General features: G+C 41.2%; 1 long non-coding RNA gene across 1 annotated transcript in view; it reads right to left on the bottom strand.

Moving 5' to 3' along the window:
• Positions 1-9,125: 9,125 nt before the first annotated feature.
• Positions 9,126-12,301, bottom strand: part of LOC133383012 (uncharacterized) — a 32,048-nt gene continuing 28,872 nt past the window's right edge. The window contains exon 3 of the long non-coding RNA XR_009762150.1: positions 9,126-11,683. This is a non-coding gene — a long non-coding RNA (uncharacterized LOC133383012). The remainder of the gene's footprint in view (positions 11,684-12,301) is intronic.

Genomic DNA, 12,301 nt, shown 5'->3' with positions numbered 1-12,301 from the left:
CAAATATTTTAAAAACAATTTAAAACACAATTTTAAAATATAAAACAATATTAATACTGATACTTTGAGGAAAATAACATTTTTAAAATCTATGAAAAAACATTATTTTAAAACATATTGATATTAATATCGATATTTTTGCAGGAAAAAAACCCATAAGTATTTATCACAAATAATGAATATTGATCCCTTACTAAGTGGTACTGGAAGGAAGTTCAATGGAGTGAAAATTGAGCCAACCCCAAAATGTGGATCCCATCCCTATTGGGGACTGCAGTTGTAGGCCATAATACATGGCTAGAGGTGAACTGTGTTTGATCTCAAGTTGTGCAGTCCTTCTTTAATAACAAAAGCTCCAGACAAACCATAAGGCGTAATCAAGGTTTGTTCTTGGTTTACCAATCATAATTTGTTTGCAGGAGTCAAGCTATGACCTCAAGTTGGATGACACACTAAGCCAAACCATGGCAGGAGGACTGGGGGAGGAACAAAGAGACCGAAATCTTCTGTTCAGGAGCTTGCATGTTTGCACTAAGCCGTGGTTTGGCTCAGCATTACATACGACCTAGGAAAGGGTGAGATATTTTATTCAGTTCACATTTAAAGCCAAATTTATCAAATCTGCACTTTCCAAAACAACATGAGAACCAAACCACAGCCATCCTTCAAAATTCACACTTATCCAAATTTTGTGATGCAGTTCTTCAACTAAGCAATATTTGAAAAAATGCCTATATTAGAGGAAAGTGTGCATAAAAACAAATGTATTCGTGAAAATAACATACACGAATGCATTACATTAGGGGAAATTGCTTGTAAAATGTGTACATTAGTAAAAACTGCATACAAAAATATGTTTCATGGGAGAAATTCCCACTAAAATGTTAGGAAAATTTTCATGAGGTTTTTTTTTAAAAAAATCACAAATTGTTGCAGAAATGTGGAGAACTGAATTTGATTGGAAAAATGATGAACTGAGAGAGCCTAAATTGACAGATCTTTCCATCACTAATACGAACTCACACACACACAACACACACACACACACACACACAGAGAGAGAGTTGGAAGGGGCCTATAAGGCCATCAAGTTCAGCCCCCTGCTGAATGCAGGAATTCAAATTAAAGCATACCCAACATGTGGCTGTCCAGCTGCCGCTTGAATGCATCCAGAGTTGGAGAGCCCACAACTTCCCTAGGTAATTGGTTCCATTACCATACTGCTCTAACAGTTAGGAGGTTTTTGCTGATGTTCAGTTTAAATCTGGCTTCCTGCAACTGGAGTCCATTATTCCGTGTCCTGCACTCTGGGATGATCAAGAAGAGATCCTGGCCCTTTCCTTTGCGGCAAACTTTCGAGTACTTGAAAGTGCTATCATATCTCCCCTCAGCCTTCTCAAGGCTAAATTTGCCAACTTCTTTCAGACTCTCCAGTGGCGTCACTAGGGTTGGTGTCACCCGGTGCGGCCCACAGCGCCTTCTCTCTCAAACTCTGAGCGATCACGCGCGTGACGGAGCGCATGTGCGGCCAAATGACAGGGCCCGGGGAGCGCGCCGCCGCCTCGTTGTCTGCCACCGCTTCCACCTTCTAACAGCCGAGGAAGGCAGCCGGCGTGCCACGCGAAGACTCTCATTGGTGCCTAGGCGGGGCAGGGGGGCTGGGGGTGGCTCTGGGTGTCACCCCATCTGGTGGTGTCACCCAGTGCGGCCCACACCTGCCGCACCACCCTAGTGATGCCCCTGAGACTCTCCTTATAGGGCTTTGGTTCCAGTCCCCTGATCATCCTTGTTGCCCTCCTCTGAACCTGTTCCAGTTTGTTTGCATTCTTCTTGAAGTGCAGTACTCAAGATGAGGCCTAACCAGTGCTGAATAGAGGGGAACTAATACTTCATGTGATTTGGAAACTATACTTCTGTTAATGCAGCCTAATATAGCATTTGCCTTTTTTGCAGCCACATCACATTGTTCGCTCATATTCAGCTTGTGATCAACAACAATTCCAAGATCCTTCTTGCAGGTAAAGTATTGCTGAGCCAAGTATCCCCCATCTTATAACTGTGCACTTGGTTTCTTTTTTCCTAGGTTTAGAATGTTGCACTTATCCCTGTTAAATTTCATTCTGTTGTTTTCAGCCCAGTGCTCCAGCCTGTCAAGATCCCTTTGAATGTTGTTTCTGTCCTCCAGGGTATTAGCTATGCCCCCCAATTTTGTATCATCTGCAAATTTGATAAGCATTCCCTGCACCTCCTCATCCAAGTCATTAATAAAAATGTTGGAGAGCACTGGGCCCAGGACCCAACCTTGTGATACCCCGCTCTTTACCTCCCCCAAGTTTGAGAAGGAACCATTGAGAAGGAACCACACACATTACCTGCCCTTCACCATGCAGTCTCAGCATACAGTGGATCGAAGGCTAGTCTTGCTTCAGGACATCTGTATTTCTGTTTGCTACTGTGTATTAATCAGGGGAGGTGGGTGTTGCTACAGTATAGACTGAGGAGCAAAACCTGCATTGCTGGCAAATCCTCATATATCATTGCCAGGAAGAATGTTTTTTAAAGTCCTGTTGTAAATACAGAACAGAACACATTCTGTTCCATTGTTGCAGAGGTACAATTAAAGGTTTTAAAGGAAGGCAGAAAAGAGATTTCAGTAGAGATGGGGGTCAAAGAATTTCAGAAAGGTTGACAGGCCTGCTCGATATAAATCCAGATTAAACTGCAAAAAAGCAATGCATTTTATGAGCACTGTCATGGTTACTTTTGATAACTCATATTATCTAGAGATGTATGTGCTCCTGACAGTAAACCACACATGGTCAAAAATGTTTTTTTGGGGGGGGGTTCCTGAACCTCAGCATGGCACCCCTGCATTGTTGAATGCAATCAAGGACAAACAGCTCCCCTTCCATTCTGCAGTGTGTCCAAATTCCATACCAGTGCAATTAATGCTGCTGCAAATTTGGCATTAAGACTCACATTCAGTTGTCTTCCTGTACCTACAGTATCTGCACTGCCTATTAAATGTCAGCATTTTGGAACCATTGGATACCAGGATTGTGAAGCTAAAGGTTTAAAAAGTTAAGTCTGACAACATGAACATAGCTATTCTATGTGTATAAAGCACTTCCTGAATTCGATTATCGGAGCTTCAAAATTTTGCATTCCATTGGATAAATAATGTTGTGGGAGAAATATGCCAGGTGTTGGATGGTTCATTGATCCAGCAGAGTAAGGCCAGGTGGATGCTAAAGCATCATTGATTCAAGTCCTTCATCACAGCGTGGATTATAAACTATTTTAATGGGCAACAGAGAGGAGTAGCTTGCCTCCCAAGTATGAGAGCCAGAACACTAAGGGTGAAGAAAGTATACAGTTGCGAGTAAATGCACATTGCTATTCTATATTAGCCAGCATTAAGGAACGAAGACCAAGAGAGCCTCAGATTTTATTTATATGTGCTTTACTCTGCTCTATGGTAGATTGAAATCCTGTATTGATTATACCAGCAGTGCTATCAATAAACTAGTAAACTGGAAAGCTGTAGTGGCAAACCTGAGTTACAATTATACTCAGGGCTATTTTTACACATGACAAAGAAACAAAACTGGGTTTGCCACCAACTGAACTCTCAATAAGAAGCTGCAGCCAAACTCAGTTGTATTCTGACAGGTGTGCATGTATGATCCACAGACTTTTCAAACACCTGTTGGCCACATTCATGCTTTACAACAGGTACATCTAAAAATCACTTAGGTGCGTGGCTAAAAATATTGTTTGAAAAGAGGCTATTATGGATCTGATGGGGTACTAATGCTATATCCATGTACCTGGGAATAGGTATCATTTTAACTCAGTGGGACTTTCTTCTGAGTAGGCATGTATACAATTGCACTTTAAATGTACTACATTTTTGTTGCAAATTCACACTTGCCTATTGGTCCAAAACAAAAACATTTCCATTTGATGCATTGTTTTGTATGATACACATTTGTGTGCATTTTTTTACATCAAAACTTCATCACAAAATTTGGAGAACTACTGATAGCTGCATTTTGATCCAAAGATAACTCCAGGACCAGCAAATTAGACTGGCTCACTTTAAAATGCAGACCATACACATTTCTCCTCTATCCATAGTCCAGAGCATACTTCCCAGTTTCACGGCAACTGGCATCTGGACCCCCAGCATTATCTCCAACAGGAAGACTCAAACTACCTCCAGACACTCCTTCTGTAGCCAATGAATTATCACAAGCTCAATATGAGCCAAAGGTGTGAGAGTTTCCAAATTGCGTGCAGTACTAGTTCCTCTCTGTTCGGCACACATTAGGCCTCCTCTTGAGTACTCGTCCAGTTATGGACACCACACTTTAAGAAGGATCCAGACAAACTGGAACAGGTTAAGAGGAGGCATCAACGACTGGAAACAAAGCCCTATGAGGAGAGACTGAAAGAACTGGGCATGTTTAGCTTTGAGAAAAGAAGACCGAGGGGAGATATGATAGCATTCTTCAAATACTTAAAAGGTTGTCACACAGAGGAGGGCCAGGATCTCTTCTCAATCATCCCAGAGTGCAGGACACAGAATAATGGGCTCGAATTATAGGAAGCCAGATTTCGACTGAACATCAAGAAAAACTTCCTGTTAGAGTAGTACAACAATGGAACCAATTACCTAGGGAGGTGGTGGGCTCTCCAACGCTGGAGGCCTTCAAGAGGCAGCTAGACAGCCACCTGTCAGGTATGCTTTAATTTGGATTCCTGCATTCAGCAGGGGGGTTGGACTCGATGGCCTTATAGGCCTCTTCCAACTCTAATATTCTATGAATGGCGTTAGGCTGGTCTTCTCCTTGCCATGATGCTCTTCCTGGGAGGTAGTGGATAAAATCTCCCAGTGGCCCTTGGTGTCCTGGGTGGTGGCAGAGTCAGAGTGCGCTTCTCTTCACCTCTACAGCTCCAGGACAAGTGAAGTAAAACTATACTAAACTGTTCTAATGTTAAGTGAATGCTGTCATTCCCAGTGCACATACACAATCTGCTATTGAGAACTGTGTTGAGGAACTATTCCACAACTAGGGAATCCATCAATTGTTCATACCCAACTATACAAATGAATTCTTTTATTCTGTGTTACAGTGGTCACATCCACACCAGACTTTCAAAGTACCCTTATACCACTTTAACAGTCATGGCATGATTCAAAGAATCCTGGGAACTGCAGTTTGTTAAGAGTGCTAGGAATTGTAGCTCTATGAGCTGTCTCCTAACAACTCTCAGCACCCTTAACAGCTACAGTTCCCAGGATTCTTTGGGGGAAGCCATGACTGTTAAAGTGGTATAAGTGTGCTTTAAATGTCTAGTGTGGATGTGACCAGTAACAGTTCCATGTGTTTAGACATGGAACAACCTTAATAATGGTAGTTTCATTACTGGAAACTCAAGAATGAATGTGGGGAGGAAACTGATTTGAAAAGCAAAGAGAGTGCACAGGTAAGGGATGCTGAAGCCTCTTGTCTCACTTGGCTCACCGTTCTGCAGTTCCTCTTCCCCATATTATCCCTTAGCCATGGACACTTTTGGGGACTGGAGCTCCAGTTGTGGGGAGAAGAGCCTAAAGAAAGAGACAGCAGCCGTGTTAAGCTGAGGGTGGTGGTTGTGAATTTTTTTTTTCATTCCTTACCTGTTTACTCCTTTAGCATTTAAAATCATCCCCCTCTTTCTAAATGTTTGGGAAAATTAAACACATGAGAATTGCTGGGTCCCCCATGTTTGGATCTTTCTTTCTCAGCCACAGAGTGCTGCTTATCGTATGCTTATTGCATTCATTTACTGTTCTGTAACTCGGCCTGTTCTAAATTAAGTGCCAAAAAGGTGCCTATATTTTTTTAGAGTTGGATACACAGACTTCCTGTGAGCAAATTTCCGCTCATGAGATGGCCCCATTGGATGAAAGGAGGAGGCAGTGTTTGCTGATCTTCCCCCCATGCTTCCCCAAAGGAGCCTCTGAACTAGTGTGGGAAGTAGCACAGAGAAATTTAGGCAGAAGGGAAGGATTGGCAAAAATTGCCTCCCCCCTTCCTTCAGTGCGAGAGTCCACTGGATCTCAGGCTATGTCCACAGCATACAAGTAAAGCACATGACTTCCCTCAAAGAAACCTGAGGGATGTAGTTTACCTATCACAGACTACAATTCCCAGCACCCTTAATGAAGTGGGGTGTGTGTACACAATTTCAGTCCCTTCTGCAAATGAAAGGAACCACTACATTCACAAAGGGACACACTGGATCTAACTCTATAATACAGAGCAAAACATATTTGTCTTGCAATATATTGCCAACAGTTCAAAATGAAATTCACCAGCTGCAGTATCTGAAATGACAGATGCACACACATGGTGCTCTATGTGTCCTTGCAAATGCATCTGCATGCTGATGACATAAAGATACATCTGCTTCCACTCCCCAATTCCGTGATGTGGAAACCCAGACAGGAGAGCTGAAAATCTGCAGAATTCTAGTGTAGTGGTTAGAGTGATAGCCTGGAGAGAGCAGGATATATATCCCCTGTTCAGCCACAAAGTTTCATGGGTGACTTTGGGCCAGTCACCATCTCTTGGCCTAACCTATCTCCCTATGAAGATAAAAGCGAATCCATGTAGGCCCTCTATATTCTTTGGAGGAAGGGTGAGCTAAACATCAGGTGGATAGGTAGATCTGCTTTAGTAAATCTGATAGTAAATGCATTAGCAAATTGTTAAAGTCATATCCAGCATGTTTCCAAAAGACAAACTATGGATAAAATAGAGCTCCAAGTTCACCAAGCATAAGAATCACAATACTAGGACTGCTCCTATGATCATTGGAGTGTACAGTATTGTTTTCTTTAAAAAAAAAATTATGGCATAAAGTAGCAGTTTCCTACAGTGCAAAGAAAAAAACATAGGCTACTAGAGCATTTTACTCCCTTGCTTGTTTGATGTCATTCTTTTAGCACTGGTGCCAGCCTCTGGAGATGCATCAACATCAAAATATAGATATACTTAGGGTTCCATTTATTTTGATGTATAGAAAAGCATCCATCTGCAACCCAGAATTAAAAGAGAGAGAACTATCCTAGCAAAGAAACTGAGCCTTGAGAAATCATTAAAAATTGTAAAACAGTGATTGATTATATCTGTAAGCAAAACAAAGTTCTTTATTCAATTCATGAGATCCCTTGGGACTCCATTCATGTAACGAAGCATCTGTCATTGACTATTCACTATTCAAAGTGCTTCAGTCATACAAAAAGGGGGGGAAGGAAGTGAATAGAATCATCTGACTTTGTTGAAATAGCTAGTATTCACTATCCCAGTGTAATATATCTTGACATAATCAGGTATTTCATATAGTTCAACATGACATCAGACAAACAAGAAATTTAAGAGCAGCTTTCTTGCTTCTCAGACCGTTTGTCAGTATAGCCCAATATCCTGTCTCCAACAGCAGCCAATTAAGGATGTTTTGTTGTTGTTGTTATGTGCCTTCAAGTCGATTACGACTTATGGCGACCCTATGAATCAGCGACCTCTAAGAGCATCTGTCATGAACCACCCTGCTCAAATCTTGTAAGTTCAGGTCAGTGGCTTCCTTTATGGAATCAATCCATCTCTTGTTTGGCCTTCCTCTTTTTCTACTCCCTGCTGTTTTTCCCAGCATTATTGTCTTTTCTAGTGAATCATGTCTTCTCATGATGTGTCCAAAGTATGATAACCTCAGTTTCATCATTTTAGCTTCTAGTGACAGTTCTGGTTTAATTTGTTCTAACACCCAATTATTTGACTTTTTCGCAGTCCATGGTATGTGCCCTCCCTTAATAAGCTAAGATGGTGGTGATCATGAAAAGGGCATTTTTGGTGCTGCCCCTCTTATGTATGCTTCTCAGAGTGGTCTGCCTGGCACTATGGTTAAGCTGCCAGGTTTATTTATTTATTTAAGAAACTTCTATACCACTTTTTAGTACAATCGCCTCACAATCCTAGGCATGCCTAGTGAGAAGTAACTGCTCTTGGATCCAGTGAGAGTTACTCCCAGACAAGTATGTATAGAATTGCAGCCAAATACCTTTTTATTTGCCTTAGCATTTAGTAAACAGTGATTCTGATTTTATCTGGTGAAAAGTTTTGACTTTTTAAAAATGGTGTTCTGTGAAATGGCATGTGCAAGAATTCTAAGAAAACACAACAAACATAACTTTTGTTGCTGGTGCTGCATTTATTTTTCTTTTCTACTGCTATTTGGGCTTCTTTTTATATGTTGCATTTTAAATTTGACCTTGCATTTATTATTATATACTGTGCACCCATCTGAAGACATTTAAAAAATTACATTTATTTTTTGAAATGAATGAATGAATCTATACTCAGAAGTAATTTTCTACTGAATTCAGTGGGCTTGTTTCAAAGTAAAAGTATACACAGGATTGCAGACATATGTTACATTGCCACCATCCACTTGGTGCACTAATGAGAGATACTCTCTTTAGTTATGGAGGGTTGTAGTCAACTAAGAAATACTCAGAGTAGATCCATTAAGTTGTATCCAAATGAGTTCTATTCAGAGTAGACCAAATGTGAGGACCTAAGTTAGTTATGTCCATAAATGTCAATGGGTCTTCTCCAAGTATGACTATAAATGGATGGAACAAACAATGGATGCAACTGGTCCCCAGGCTATGGTCTGAAGGCACCACTTTGCTTGAAGCTAAGCAGGTCTGAGTCTGGTCAGTGCCTGGATGAGAGACTGCCTGGGATCTGCATGTTTGCCGCCTCTATGACGAAAGAAATGCAGAGTATAAATGTAATAAATTAATTAATAAACTAATTGAAATATATGGTCATGACTCAATTAAATCCATTTCAGCAGATTTCAGCAGATCTTTTCTGAATATTATTTAGATGGATACAAACCAAAGATATCATAAGAATGCTTCCTAAATGTCACATGGCATGTTGGAGTTCCTCATATAACATATATTTGGGGTATATTCTATATCATTGATGTGGACAGAACAAATACTAGGATCCTATATCCTTGGGGGAGGGTACCAAATCTTGGAACAGCATGGCAGTCCTAACAAAGGGTAATAAAACTGCCCCTCATAATCTTGTACACTTTTTATTCTTTTGTAAAATAATTATTAAAGACCATAATCTTATTGTGAACTGAGCATATGAACTCCCAAAGAAGATTAGTTGAGTTCCATTCATGGAAGCATACAGCCTGTTCCAGTAATATAAACTGACCCCTGAAGCAAAAAGGTTCAGACTCATTAAGGAAGCCCTCTCCCATCCCCTCCCAAGAGGGAGATGTAGCTTTCTATGCTGTGTACATCTGGGAAGGGGCAGTGGAGAGAGGAGCCCAGAATATACTGTTGTCTGCAATCTGCAGATATGAGTATATCAAATAATTAACCTTTCCCGTTAATGGCTGGGTTTGTCAAGAAAACACAGTGAGTTAATATTTGTGCTGTTTAAATATTCATTTACCCATATCTCTGTTTGCTATTGGCCCTCCAAAGTGTGTGTTGGATTTCTCGTACAACATCTAGTCCAGATCCATGAAGGACATAAACGTGAACAACCACTGCAGGCTCTAATGGGGTGATACTGATTTGGACTGCTTCAAGTAACATGATTTGCATTTTGTCAGTGGAATTATCCTGGAGACATAAAGCTCCAAATCATCACCCTCATTTAATTAACTGTTTTGTTGCTACTGTTCTGATTTCCTACTAGTGCAGCAACTTCACTAATTTTGAGTGGCAAATGATGATGGGATTGTTCAGTTGACTGCGTCAAAAAGGTGTGGACTGAAAAAGAGGTTAACCATTAATGCCAGCAAGGAGCAGTAGTCCAACCGGGTCCCAGTCATTAGCCAGAGAATGAAGAGTGTAAGGGGTTCCTTCTCCATTTCTCCCAGAAGATCTCTGCTGCCTTGTGGTTATAGGGGAATGGGAATGGGAATGAGAATGGCCATTGGGTGGCCCCATTCACTGATCAAATGACCAAGAGTTCTGGGTATGTACACTCCTTCCTTTCAATCCAGTGCTGCAGTTACATAATTTTAGAACCTGGACTTAATGGTCTTATACCATCCTACATTGCTGATATATAAAAGAAAAAGAAAAGAAAAAGATTTTCCCACCCTGATTAAAAACAGGAATACTCTGAGCATGTACAGTTTTGCATTTTTAAACCCAACATAAAACAGCACCATTATGACTATACTGCCCTGATGCTAAACACAGTCACTTGGGAATAAGCAGTATTTTGTTGTAGAAAAGAATAATATACTGTATATTTAAAGTAAAAATACTACAATAAACATCTGAAACCACGTACATGCTGAGGCCTTCAGCTCTGTCAAGTTTAAGAGGCCCCGTAGCATTACCAAAAAGTGTGTATTCTTCTAACAGTAAGGACAATGACAATAGCAATAATAAATTGCATAGGAGTGTGCATAAGACTGCAGCCTTAATGCTCTAGCTATGCTAGTTTTACTTCCTCACTAAAAGCTGGACTGCAGTGCAGTTCTCGAATGATGCCTTTTCTCATGTAGACCCAAAACTATATATAGAAGAAGTCCCCAGAGTGGAGTACAGCATAATAATAAAACCATATAGCATAATCAACAGAAATGCAAGTACAATAACAAACCATTTCTACCCACCCAAAAGACAGTTGAAAATATACAACACTTATAAACAAAAATAAGCAAGCAAAAATACAACCCACCCTTACAAGAGCAAAAGTAAAAGATGTTACACATTAAAACGGACAGGAACAAAACTAGGGTTACACACTGAAAACCTTTTAAAAGTGTCTTCAATTTCCAGCGAAAGACACAGATATGAACCTGAGAAATTTCACTAGGGAGAGCATCAAATCAGTCTGGGATGCCATACAGAACAAAGTTGTAGCAGTGTTATGAAAAGTGATTTGACCCAGGACTTTTTTTCATCTGTGTGTGTGTGAAGCTGGGGAGAGGCAAGCACTCGCAAAGACAGCTTCCCCTCCAACAACCATTTTAGTTTAATTTAGTACATTTATATCCAGCTTTTCTTCCACCTTGGAAGTCAAGCTTGCATTCACAGGCTTCCAAGGGGGTCTCCCATCCTGACATTGACCAGACCCAGATCCACTTAGCTTCAGCATAGTGATGGCTTGACATGCCCTGGAACCCAAGCCCAGCAGAGACAAAAGCCCTCTTCAGGCATTCAAAAGAATGTGATTGGTCTTAAAGAGGGAGGAGGGCCTGCATGCAAACCTGCCAGTTGTATCCTCTCTCTTCTCCTGATGAGACCCTTGGCAAGAGAGCTGGCTGACATCCCAATGAGCACTCCTCAGGCAACTCTGGACTTCTTGTTGGGTCTGCTGCCACCTTTGTTCCTGAGGACCAGGGTTTCGGAAAGTGATGGGAAAGAACTGTAGATCAAGGCAGGACTCAGGATGAGGTCAAAGGCCCAAGTAAAGCATCCCTGCCATAGGGCTCTTCAGGCTGCTTTTGGATAACTGCAGGTTCCCCCAGGTTTGAAACTGGAGCAGGGTTCTCCTCATGGTCCCAAGTCCCTTCCTCCAAAGAAGTCTCTCCAAGGTCAGGAACTGATGGTGAATGGACCATGGGCTAAACTAAGTCTGCCCTAAATTGAAATGAAAACATCTCAGTTCCTTCTTTCACCACCACCACCACCACCACGCTGCTGTTATGTTTAATTGTAAAACAGGTCAGACACCAGATGTATGCATTTACTCATCTTTCTGAAAAGAAGATTTGCATTGTTGGTACCATTTACACTGTGTTAATTTAACTTTGGTCATTCCTAGCTCAACGGGCATGCAAGTTCTCCCACAAACAAAGATAACATCAGCCAATATCCTGAGAAGCTTTGGGAGATTTTCACTCATGCTTGATGTGCTGCGCAACTGTTGCCTCCCTGCTCTGTTATTGTATGCCACCTGTTTCATCTCAAACAAACAGGACAGAAAAGACAAGCAGATATGATATTTCAAGGTGCACTGTCAGGCTCAGCCTGCAGGAAATTGAAAAGGTTCCGTTTGGACACAGATTCCAGCCCCCTTGAATTTAAAGTGCCATAAATCATGGTGCTGAATCACTGATGTGTTCAGGCTTATTTTTCCTAGGGGAACAGAATCTTTACTGGGGAAGACCCATAGGTCAGTGGGAGAGGGCATGTGTTGTATGCAGAAGATCCAAATTCACCTTCTGCAATCTCCAGTTAATTGTTCTCAGGGCCAAA

The sequence above is a fragment of the Rhineura floridana genome, chromosome 4 (genome assembly GCF_030035675.1).
Source record: "Rhineura floridana isolate rRhiFlo1 chromosome 4, rRhiFlo1.hap2, whole genome shotgun sequence".
In the NCBI taxonomy this organism is placed as follows: Eukaryota; Metazoa; Chordata; class Lepidosauria; order Squamata; family Rhineuridae; genus Rhineura; species Rhineura floridana.
Note: the sequence above shows the minus strand (reverse complement) of the source record. Positions and strands in the feature narration are given on the sequence as shown.